Here is a 12789-nt window from a genome sequence, read left to right as displayed (position 1 = left end):
CATACTGCATTAGTTTTTGCGAGTAACAGTTGATACTAGGCCATGATGTTGCACTACTGGACTGCTTAACAGTAGCGGCTGCCTTGTTCCGAGATTGGTGGGTTGGGGGAAGGAAGGGGGGCGGAGGGGGAAGCAAAGAAGATAAAAATATAAAACCACCTACCTTCCTACGCGACGTCCTCTTTTCTCTGGTCTTGTCCAGCAGGCAGGCAGGCTTCAACGCAGGTCCAGGAAGCTGCACTAACCAATCCTGGAGTTGCTCTCATATCATGACAGCAGCACCAGGATTAGTTGGAGTGGCCTCTCGCAGTGCTCCTAAGAGGACTGGAGACCTGCGCTTTCTCTAACCTAGCTGTTTATGGCAGCTAAGTTAGAGAACTTTAAAATGTGCATGTATGGCTGGCCATCCCTAGATGGCCGGCCAAACAGACATGCGCATTTTAAAGTGCACAGCTCCCTGCTGCTGCCACTCTGGCCCGCCCCACCCTGACACTTAGTTCTGGATGAGTCGGTTGCTGAAAATGCTGAAAAATAAGGTTATAAATGAAATTTATTACCATTTTATTTTCAGCTCCGGGCTTGTGAGGCCACACTCCTCTGCTTAAACGGAGGAGCCGCCCCTGCTGCTTGATAGTTGATTACAAAAGATAAAAAATAACAGAGTTGATAGACTGGTTACATCTGAACTTGAGGATCAAACGCAAACTTTGATGCACAGCTTTCAAGGTCTTTCCTTTAAGGCCTTTACGCATGGGTGGGACACTGCTATCAATAGTGTAGCAGGTGGAGTTGGACTAGGGCCCAGGAACACCCTAATTGTGGCTGTATTTTACTACCTAACTGGGACCCGATGACCCATTTCCTTCCCCTGGATTGCTCTTAGTCAGCTTACTTAGCATCCAAGTTAAATAGATCGCAGCGCTCCGAGAGGTTAGGAGTACAACAGATTGCTGTGGAGACGTGTAAGGTTGATGATCCCGTCTTGAGATACTGTAGGAGTGCATCATAATCATGCGCAGTCAACACTCAAATATATTTTGTGTGATTAATGTTACTAAAGACATGAAGCATTGCACACTTAAAGTACTCCATGTGAAGATTTATGTGTATAGAACGTGTCTAATAAAGGTCTATGTAAAATTTACATAATAATGTAACTAGAGAAGATAACGTAAAATATGTCCCATTGTGAGGTTATTTGTAAAAAGATTTTTTTCATGCAGGTGCATTTAGAATGACTCCTGTGTAATCTTTTACAGTGTATACATGTATTAAGAAGCTGTATTTATTATTTTGCAGAAATGTGCACACATTCTGTTACCCTGTGCACTTCTAATTTGACAAGAGTGGGCCTCGAGAAACTGTTTAGTTCAATCTCATGCTTAAAGTCTAACATTTAATTTGTATTTAACTTTCAACATAGAATGTATTTGCTTGTATTTTGTTTCCATTGCAGGTGTGGGGAAAGCCTCAGTTTTTTTGCATAGAAGGGTTTTGTTTTGTTAGATAGCAAGGTATGAGATGACAAAGTTTGGCAAGGAGAAATGTGGTAACGAGTAAGGAGGCAAGTTCTTATGGAGGAGGAGAAGAACGACCAATGACAAACGAAGTTGCAACTTATTGATATGGGAAAGGTTGGTGCACGTATCCAGCTGAGTCCTGGAAAAGTACTAGCGAAAATCATGAGGGATTATCTACCTTGAATACAAATTATATTGTGTGCTGTACCTTAGTGAGGGATAAATGAGAGGCATCTTAGGACTTTCATGGGGAGCAGATATATGCATCTGCTGGCGAGGCTTTATGCTACATGACACCTTTCTAATTTCACCTTTACTAAATGCTTCTTAGTTTAGGGTTGCCCCTTCCAATAGTTTAGAGAGAGATAGCTTGCTCATGCTTGCCTTGGAGAATCATTTGATGCCGTTAATACACCATTCTTTTTTCCTAAATATTAGCATTGTTATCTTAGAGCTAGTCGTCTGCTATGTATTTTATAGGGTAAATCTCATCAGAAATTTGAACTCATTTTGGTTGTTCTATATTTTTACATGGTAATGTTGAGGCAGGTTTCTATTGATTTGTCTCTAAATTTATAATTAGGCCCTACTAACTCAGATTTCGTTGTTGGGTGGATTATTGTGTGACCAAATTGGCTACACTGAGTTAAGATTTAACTGTTATTGTTTCCTCCCTTTTACCTATCAAGCTGCTACCAAGACCATCGGTCTGGAGATACATTTTTAGGTGGGGCCAAGCTCTTGCAGCAGGATTGAAGGTGTAGTGTGCTGCTTGCTCCAAACAGGAACTCTGTGCAGCTGCTACACAGTTTGGACTTCTTGTCACTAGATACTCACCCTATTTTAGAAATACTGAACATCCTATTAGCTTTAAAGAGTTTTTGTATGAATGAATTGCCTATTACATTTTATTGAAATCTTATAGCTTCCCTTTATTAAAGTTGAATTGTATTTTTTTTCACTTATTTGGATTTATTGATGTACTTGGGGGCATATTAGCAAGGGCAATATCACCGCTTTAGCTGCACTTTTTGCAGCTAAAGCGGCGATATTTTTATCGCCCTATTAGCAAGCTGTCGCTAACAGCAGTTAGCGATAGATTTTAGGCGATAGCGACCGGTTTGGGGCCCGCTTTGCATGTCAGCAAACTGTTAGCGACTGAAAGCAGTCGCTAACACAGCTATCGCCTATTAGCAAGGCAGGCTTAGCAATATAAAAAGTCGCGCTAAGCGCGATTATCGCAATAATCTAACGCCTGATAAAAACATGACTTACCTGTTTATCCAATGGGAGGTAGATTGTCAGGTTAAGTCCCCATTGGCTTTAATGCGTGAATATCGCTGGATTTCCAGCAATATTCACGCATTTCACCGCTATCGCTGGATATTTCAGCACAATGGAGAAAAACATTGCTAATAGCATGTTTTCTCCGCTAACATATCCAGCGATAGGCAGCGATAAAAAAAATGCGCTAAACGCATTTTGTGATAAATATCACTATTCCTTGCTAATATGCCCCTAAGTTTCTGTACAACACCTCAGTGCTTCCGAGGTAATGTGCACTTATTATCTAACAGTACATATTAAAAGGAGCATAATTTAATTGCAGTTGATGCAGCTGGCAAAGTTGCTTCTGGGCACTGCTTCAGCGTGCTTCAATCCTAGTATGAACACAGTTTCAAATCATTGTTGGAAAGATGCATTTTGGTGCACGGAGAGTGGGAGATGGTGTCAAATCTGTCTTGAACACTGATTAAGGTGTGCTGCAGTACAAAATCTTGGTGTACATTTTGTGAAAGCTGTTTTGCCATGATCTTCTAGGGCACATCATAAGCACAATGATTTTAGAAGAATCAGACTCATCGATCACGCGAGGTGACCAAAACCAAACAGCAACCCAATGAACTCAGCCCAAAACCATAAAGAAGAAACATCTCAGGCCGTATTTATTAACAATACAATAATTCAAATTACAGTATTGGAAACACGAACAACATAAATTATTAACATAGGCTAAAAACTGGAATACCACGGAATAAGAAATAATTAAATGATTATGAATAATGTATACACGATTTTTGATCCTGTTGAACTGTATTTTAATACGACCCACATGATTCCCCTTTGGTTTTGACTTCCACATGTGGGGAAAATTTGTTGGATTTAGATCTGTTAAAAAGATTACATGCCACCATATTCTGTTCTCCTGATGGGGTTTACATCACCATGGGTCCCCCTACCACACATCCAGTGTATTTAGCCTCCTCGGATCCAATTCCCCAGGAACTTCAGAATGTCCCTCCTGCTCTTTGGGCCCAAGGTGATACTGTTGTCGGCCTTTTGTCCATACCCACCTTTTCTGTTACCCTGAAGGAAAATTCTCACCCTCCCGACTTTCCCAATACAAATACCCAAAGAAGGGGAAAGGGCATTACTCCAGATCATTTCTGAACTTGTCGACAGGGGTGTGGTTGAAGAGACAAGAGGAAATGTGTGCAATAGCCCAATGTTGCCTGTTCTAAAACGCACAGATCCTTCAAAGCCCCCTGTTTATCGTTTTGTCATTGATCTACATGAGATAAACAAAATAGTAGTTCCCCAGTTTCCTGTGGTCCCAGATATCACCACCCTACTTACTATGGTTTCCCTGTCTGCATGTTTTTTCTCTGTCATCGACTTAAAAAATGCCTTTTTAGTATACCAGTCGATGAACAGAGTAGGGATCTTTTTGGATTCTCATAGGCAGGACGAAGTTTCCGATTCTGAAGAGCTCCACAAGAATATACAGAGGGCCCCTCAATTTATAGTCAGGCCCTCAAGGGCCAACTTGATTCCCTGACCCTACCCCAAGTTACCGCATTACTTCAGTACGTTGATGATTTGCTTATAGCGGCAGACACCGAGGCATTATGTAAAGAAGCTACAATGAAATTGCTCCTGCATCTGGCACAGTTCAATCACAAAGTTTCCCTCTCCAAACTCCAATATTGTTGACATGAGGTGACCTACTTAGGCTATCTCCTGTCGAAGGAGGGACGCCGCCTCACCCCTGAACGAATACAAACAATCAGTAAAATGCCCCCACCAAAAACGCAGAAAGAGGTCCGTGCTTTTATTGGTATCACCTCCTACTGCCGCCAGTGGATACCCAATTTTTCTTTACTCATTAAACCTTTATTGAGCCTCACACTTAAAGATGTTCCTCACCCACTCCCTTGGACAAACGAGTGCCAGCATGCATTTGTAGAACTGAAAACAGCCTTTTGTTCGACCCGTTGCTAGGCACCCCTAGTTATCAGAAGCCCTTCACTCTTTTTGTACACGAGCATAATGGTTGCGCATTTTCAGTGCTAACACAGTGTTTTTGTGACAGACAACGCCCCTGTGCCTTTTTTTCTGCAGTTCTAGACCCTGTGGCCCGTGCACTACCCAGTTGCTTGAGAGCAGCAGCTGCAGCTGCCATATCCATTTGCCAATCTGCTGGCCTGGTCTTCGATACTGCACTTACAGTTATGGTTGCTCACGCAGTTGACAGTTTATTAAATAGGACAAAAACTCAACATCTTACTAGTGCACGTTTATGCGGATATGAATTAACTCTTTTAGCCAGTCATAAAACCATCCGCCGCTGCACTACGCTCAATCCAGTCACATTGTTACCCTTTGTTGATGGTGACACTAATTCTGATCCACATGATTGTGTCCTCCGGACGGAGGAAGAGACTAAAGGCTGCGTGGATTCGACTGACACACCTCTCACTGACCCTGATGGTACCCTGTATGTGGATGGTTCTTGCTTCAAACTTCCTGATGGTAGCCCAACTGCTGCCTATGCTATCACCACGTTACAGACAGTAGTGGAGAGTGAGAGAATACCTTACCAATCAGCACAGGCCGCCGAGTTAGTAGCACTGATAAAAGCATGTGAACTGAGTACGGGGATGGCCGTCAACATCTACACTGACAGCCAGTACGCCTTTGGCGTGGCCCATAATTTTGTGCGACTTTGGGCTTAGAGGGTATTTTTTACTTCTCACGGTACTAAGATACAGCATGGTCATCTGGTCAGCAGGCTGTTAGAAGCATTGACTCTTCCTTCAAAGATAGCTGTGGTCAAATGTAGCGCCCACAAGAAAGTGACTGATGACATAGGAAGGGGTAATGCATTTGCTGGCCAGACTGCAAAAGAAACAGCTAGAGATGTCTCTACCCGTATGTATGTAGCTGGTCTCTCAAACTGGGTACCGGAGAAGGGGATGCACGAGGATACTATTGAAAATGTGTGGGAAATACAGGCAGAGGCAACTAGAGAGGAAAAGGCTCTCTGGGAAGAGCAAACAGGCCTATTAAATGAGAATGGCTGTTGGACGGATCTGTCTGAACAACAGCGATGGTTGTTACCCGATGCCTATGTTTTGCCAGTGGTCACTATGGCACATTAGTGCAAAAGGTATTTGCAAATTGCTAGCTCCGGTATGGCAAAACAAACACATCCCAAAATATGGTTAGAGGTTAGTCAGGAATTGCATGATTTGTTTGATGCATAACTCGGGAAAAGGCACACCAACACCTGCTGGGAATTTTGCACCCCCATCTTACCCCTTCGAAGTGCTCCAAATAGATTACATACAGATGGAAAGATGCAACAATCTCCAATATGTCCTGGTAGTTGTGTGTGCCTTTAGTAAGTGGATTGAGGCCTACCCCCTTAAGGACAACACTGCTATAAGCACTGCCAAAATACTGTTGAAGGAATTTTATCCCAGATTTGGGATGCCCAGAATTATCTGGAGCGACAACGGAAGCCACTTTACAGGAGAAATAATGAAGAAAGTCTGTGTAGGGATGGGGATCAGACAAAAATTCCATGCCACCAATCACCCCCAGTCAGCGGGTTTGGTTGAGCGCCACAATGGAACACTGAAATTGAAAATGGCAAAAATCCAGGCGGACACAGGACTGTCTTGGCCGGACGCCGTGCCCTTGCCCTCCTATCAACTAGAGCCACGGCACATTCTCGTACCGGACTATCTCCGTACAAAATAGTGTTTGGTCGACCAGCAAATGTTTTGGGAGTACCCCGCCCAAAGAAATACTCTGATATTGAATACCCGTTGTTGATTGATTATTTACTTGAATTGACCACTAACTTACTTCTAATTCATCGTCAGGTACAAGACATCCTGCAATCCAAACCCGAGGGACCTGGTCACACCATCCAGCCAGGCGACTGGATTTGCATCCGCAATTTCCAGAGAATCAAGAACTTGGAGCCGAGGTGGAAGCCGCCCCAGCAAGTGTTGCTGGCTACCAGGTCTGCAGTGAAGGTGGCAGAAAGGAAAAACTGAGTTCACGGAGTGCACTGCAAGAAGGTGCCTCTACCGCTACCATACGACCGGTGGGTCAAGGAAGGCCTGGGAGATGACGGATGTGAGAAAGTCCCACACTTTGTACTCTTCAGTGACGCCAACATTGCCTGGGCCTCATCTGAACGAGAAGACGACGGCATCCTGCAATCTGCCGTTCCTCCGCATCTGAGGTTGCGGGACGCTCAACAACCAGAGCCTTTGTTTCCTGATCAAACAATGCCCAGGTCCTGCCCTCTGCTTGACATGGTACGACAAATCGCTGCAGGGCTGTGATACACCAGGCGCATTAGACCGGAGGTGGTACAGCGGACCGGAGCGGGCCAATAGGACTGACGGAATCACTGACCGGTGAAGCAACCACTAATCACAGGCAGCAACTAGGGAAGACCAAGTGAAGCAGATGATGACCAAAATGAACACTGAAAGCTTGAAGAGCAAAGAAATAAAGACAATACGTGGCCGGTACTCGATCTGTCTAATCGTACTAATGACTATTTCACTGGTACTGGCCTGTATCGGGTGGGTACTACACGCTGCCCTTGCAGCACCTGAGCCTCCTATCTCTACAGAATCACCTCATCAACATGTGTCATTACCCACCCATGAGGAAAACAGAAGGACAGGTTTCTTCAACAACACTTTCATTCAAATGTTACCCCAGCACCAGCTTGTGTTGAACACAACAAACTGTTGGGTATGTGGGTTGCTGCCCCATACTGCAAGCACTGAGATGTCCCTGATTCCTGCTCCTTTTTCTCGAGCTGGTTTAGCCTACAGCTGGTACACTGTGTTCTTCGACGCATTCTATTCAGGTGACACATTCACACGATCCCTGGGGAAGATCAGTAGCAGACAAGCATTCCGCCACATCATGGCTGCGGAGTGGCCAAGCAGGGATAAATATTCAGCAGAAAAGAATGAATATGAGAACAATCATGGGTCCTTTTATCCATCGAACATCTACAATGGTAGGGGAAAGAAAAGACTGCCACCTCTCAGGGATCACTCTGTCTACCCACATCCCGGAAAATACTGCATGAAAGGCAATGGAACAGTATGGGTGGGGCAGGCAAAGTGACTGCACCTACACACTCCAGCTCAATGGTTCGACTCTCCCAGCTCTGGTGTCCTCACTGAATACGTACTTCGTGTGTGGGAACAAGGCCTACACCTGGCTCCCCAAGTCTTGGGCCGGCACCTGTTACATTGGGTTGTTACTCCCCCCACCTACACAGCTGATGCAACACACCACATCCAGAAGAGAGGTGTGATTGATGCTGAAGAAACAGCTGGCCAAGAGTTTGGGGACTTCTCACAAGGGTGGTAGAGGCCACCATAAACGTAACTACCGGTGCCCTCAGTAACATCATGGCGAAACTTCAAGCAGACCGCCTCATGACTTTAAAGAACAGAATGGCGCATGACATCATACTGGCAGACCGTGGGGGAGTCTGCACATTGATCAGGACAGGCTGCTGCATCTACATACCTGACAATGCGCCAACAATCTATCAAGCAATACAGAGACTGCATAAAATTTCTTCCGACATCCATCAGGATGAGGGTTCGTGGTCCCTAACCGGCTGGTTTTGGAGCATGGTATCTCAGTGGGGATGGAAGATAATGATTTTCATCAATGCAGCCACATTGTTCTCTTGCTGCCTCTGTGTTCAACACATGCCCGTGCTATGTGGGCTCTGCGCAACCTCTTTGACACCCAAACAAATAAAATTACACCATAACAATGCCATGGTGATGATCGAGATAGGTCCAGGAAATGATGGACATTGACCTAGACGACGATTGATTGTTGCCTCTGCATGGCAAAAGGAGGGTCTGTTGAACTGTATTTTAAAACGACCCACATGACTCCATTTTGTGTTGCCATGCTCTCGGCAACCTGGTGAAGGATTGCTTTCCACGTCTCTGTTGAAACTTGCACAACCCTCCCTGCTCCTTGTGGTCGTGCCGATTCAGAGAAGCTGCCTGTGTGCCTCACACCCCCCCAGTTGTGCCAGAGACTCAGCCACATCCTGTCCATTGTTGGCAACTCAGCCTGTCACGACCAACTGCCCCGTGACCACACCATGTGGACGAGGAAGCACAAGGCTGTGCACCGTGACCACACCAACTGATAGAGGCAGCATGAGGCTGTGCACTGTGACCACACCAACTGATAGAGGAAGCACAAGGCTGTGCCCCATGACCACACCAGTTGGGCAAGGAAGCACGGGGCTGCGTACATTGTGCAATCAGAGACAAATGTCCTCTGGCCACGATTGCACCACACAAGTCTGACGAAGAACTTGTCAGATGAGGAACTTATCGAAATAAGGAACTTGTACTGTGCAAATAGGCGTGGCTAGTGCTATAAATATGTGTACGCTGTGGAGTAAAGCAGCAGTCTCCGTAGAATTGTCTTTGTACCATTCTGGGACACTGTCCTTAGCTCAAGCTAATAAATAACTTACTTCCCTCCACAGCTGGTTGTCCTGGTCTCTTTGGTAATGTATGACTTATGCAAGAAGAACCAGTAGATTCTAAGGTGTCCCCTGCACCGCTGGCTTTGACTCTCCTAGTGGGGAAGGGTCTCCAAGAGCCGGTTCTACAATCCCTATATAGGGTCAGCTAGACAACAGACTTCCTGACCATCCTCCTCCATTGAAAAACAGGACTATTTAACAGCTGTCATGGACATAAACAAAGGACTACAATGACTACCTCTTACACAGACACAGATGAAGAGGTCTTTTATTGCCTGTAAACGTTGTCACAAAAATGACGCAAACCCAGCGCAAAGGGTTGCCTTCGGCTTTACTTACCAACACAAATCCTGATTTGCATTTTAAAGCATTCATAAGGTATTATAGCAGTAAACGCTACTTTGCATCTTGGGGGTGTACACGGGGTTCCATGCAACCACTTTTGAAGGTAATCTCTAGTGAGAATAGTATTGTACTTTGTCAAAACATACCATTTTGAACTGAAAGGGGCACCCTTCCAGTACAAAACATATGCTTGACATGCATCACTCTTGCAAGGCATCCTAATGTGTGCCATCGCTAGGGATAGAGCAGCACAGCCATATCTCAGAGTTATGGCACTGTTCTTCTGTCTCCATTTCATGCAAAGCAGCAATTTTGATGACTGCTCTGTGTAAAAACTCAGCAAATCTGACCCTTTTTCTCCATACCAGATACTCTTAACATATAATGGCCAGCAGTGTGGTTGACATGTGACTCCTACACCTTGTAGCCCACATCTTATGTAATATTTCCTATGCACTGATTTACATGCTTGTATAATTATTGGTCTCTATATAATATACAGGGCCAGTGGAATTATGTGGCAGGAGAGCACAATATTATGCGGCAGGAGAAATGCCACATCGCCAGGTGACAGCTGATGCCTCCTTCATATGTGGTTCTCTTTGTACAACTGAGCGCAGAACCACCACTGGCAGCTGAAGAAGCCACACATCCAACATCCAACCTTGAAGTGAGCCCCCCTGCAGCCTCTTTGGTAAAAAAAGATACTCTGCAAAAGCAGAGTTGCTTTGACCTATTCCTGTAACCCAGAGGGGCCCACTCCTTCTGCTGTGCGCAAGTTCCTAAGTATGGTTGCCTTTTTTTTACCCCTGACTGCTAAGTAAAGTAAATAAAGACAGCAAGACAACTCTAAACATCATATCAGGTGTTTTTGTTTAAAGTAAATGTAAAATGTGAGGATATTGTGAATATTTGCTCTGAAAAAAAGGCAACCCTGGGGACCCCATCTAACTCTGACTTGTGTCAAAGAAAGTTTAAACAAATGGGTGGTATCTTTTGGGGAGGTGTGGAAACACAACACAGGCCAGACAGCAAAGAGAAATGCCTCACAGCCATTTAAATACTTATGTTGTGAGTCTTGTGCTGGCTTGCAGACTGGGAGGGTAGGTCTCCTGTGGTTGCTGATGGTTTCTGGCTGGAGCAGCTCTTATGCCCCTTTCGCTTTTGGGTGCTGTTGATTTCTTCTCTAGTCTGCACGCTCACTTTAAAAGGCCAGAGTATTTGAACTGGAAAAAAAAAAAATTTAAATTTTTTTTTTTTTTTAAAAAGGGCAGAGTAGGTTCACACCAGTGGTTGGCTGGATCTTGCTGCAGGCCATTACCTCTGATTCCAATGAGCAGACAGGGTTTTGGTGGTCACTTGGGATTCAGACAGCTGTTGTCCCAATGGCTGGCATGACATCATTCTTGCTGCGCTGTAGAAAGAGAATTTGAATCCTGAGAGAAAATGTCTCTCTTTAAAGGATTTCCCTTCCAGCTACAACGCTCACCTGGAGTGACGTCACACCATAACTTCTCCAGTAGTGAGAAGTGAGCATGTGCACATCTTTTTAACACAAGTGGGCATGCTCAACCTAAAAACCGTGACATTTCTTTTCCCAACCCAGACACTACCCGAAAACGGGGACATTTATTCAATTTGAAGAAAAGTGTAGGATCTCAAACAGCAAGAGAGGGGATCCTCCTTAACCAAAGGGACAGGACGCCAATTTGAGAGATAATCAAAAACAATTCCCTTTGTATATATATTTGAACACACTGCTAGTGACTCATACACCATTCATCCAAGCGTGGCAATATCACCACAGAATACCAACTGTTCACCAAAATTCAATATATAAACGTTTTATTTTGTGAGATTCAGATAAAAAGTTGTATAAAAAGTACATAGGATAAAGCACATGAATCACAAAACAGAGTGACTCCCTCAATAGTGAATCACCTCAAGAGGTCATACACGTTATAAAAAAAATCACAACAAATAAACAAGGGAGAGTATAATAGACATACATTTTTTGTCATTGTTTAGCACTAATCAAATAGAAATTCATCGGGCAAACCACTATTTTGTACAGTTTCTTATTTGGCCAAGATAAAGTTGATTTATTGCTTTTGTAGCAGCAGCGCGACACGTTTCGGTGGGTTAAAATGATCAAAGCACCTTCTTCAGAAAAAAAGACTTGGGGGCATAATATCAAGCAGCAGCGATAATTATCGCGGGCAGCGCTTATCGCAAATGTTCTTATCGCTGGAATTTATCACCATGCTGGCACTGTATTAACAGCGCATAGCGCAATGGCAATAAAGATTCCAGCGATAGTGGGGGGAAATGGGCCAACATCGCTGAAAGACGAGCGATGTTGCATGAAAAACAGTGATAACCTTGCTAATACGACCCTGTGGTCGTATCACCATAATCCACCCCCATGATTTTTGCAGACGTTAGAAAGCAGCGTTAATGCTGAGTTAGCACGAATATGATTATCGCTTTTCCAGACAGGACCTCGTTGTAAATATCGCGATGCCCCATTAGTGATATTTTTCCATGATGTTTTGTGAGGCACGCCTACTTTGAATCTCATTAGCATGCAATGCGAGGCGTGCTGTAAACGGGCGCTATGTCATTGAAACACGTGCTAGTGTGTCCTTGTAAATAATGCGATAAAATTATCGCCGCTTTTAGCCCAAAAACGGACGCTAAAGCGGCGAAAATTGAATCGCCAGCCCTTGATAATATGCCCCAAGGTGTCTTCCACAACTTCAGATCTATTGTAAAAAGATTATATAAAAATAGGTCCCAAGAGCATTGGTTGAATAATAACACATCACCATTCAGGTGGGTTAACCTTCATAACTGCTATTGCAGGGGGGGGGTCTAGAACATTGAATGTGATCTGGTGTGACATCCGGTTGTGTATTTGGGATTTGGGATTTATATCATAATGTGTGGTGCTGTAAGTTGAGATTCCAAAAGCACCAGAGTTTTTGTGAAAAATTAGGTTCACCATGAGTATTATATGTTTTATATTTTTTCCAAAACAAAATACTAGCATCTTTAAGGCACAATGGTTGC

The sequence above is a fragment of the Lissotriton vulgaris genome, chromosome 9 (assembly GCF_964263255.1).
Source record: "Lissotriton vulgaris chromosome 9, aLisVul1.2, whole genome shotgun sequence".
Classification (NCBI taxonomy): Eukaryota; Metazoa; Chordata; class Amphibia; order Caudata; family Salamandridae; genus Lissotriton; species Lissotriton vulgaris.
This window is presented reverse-complemented; position numbering follows the sequence as displayed.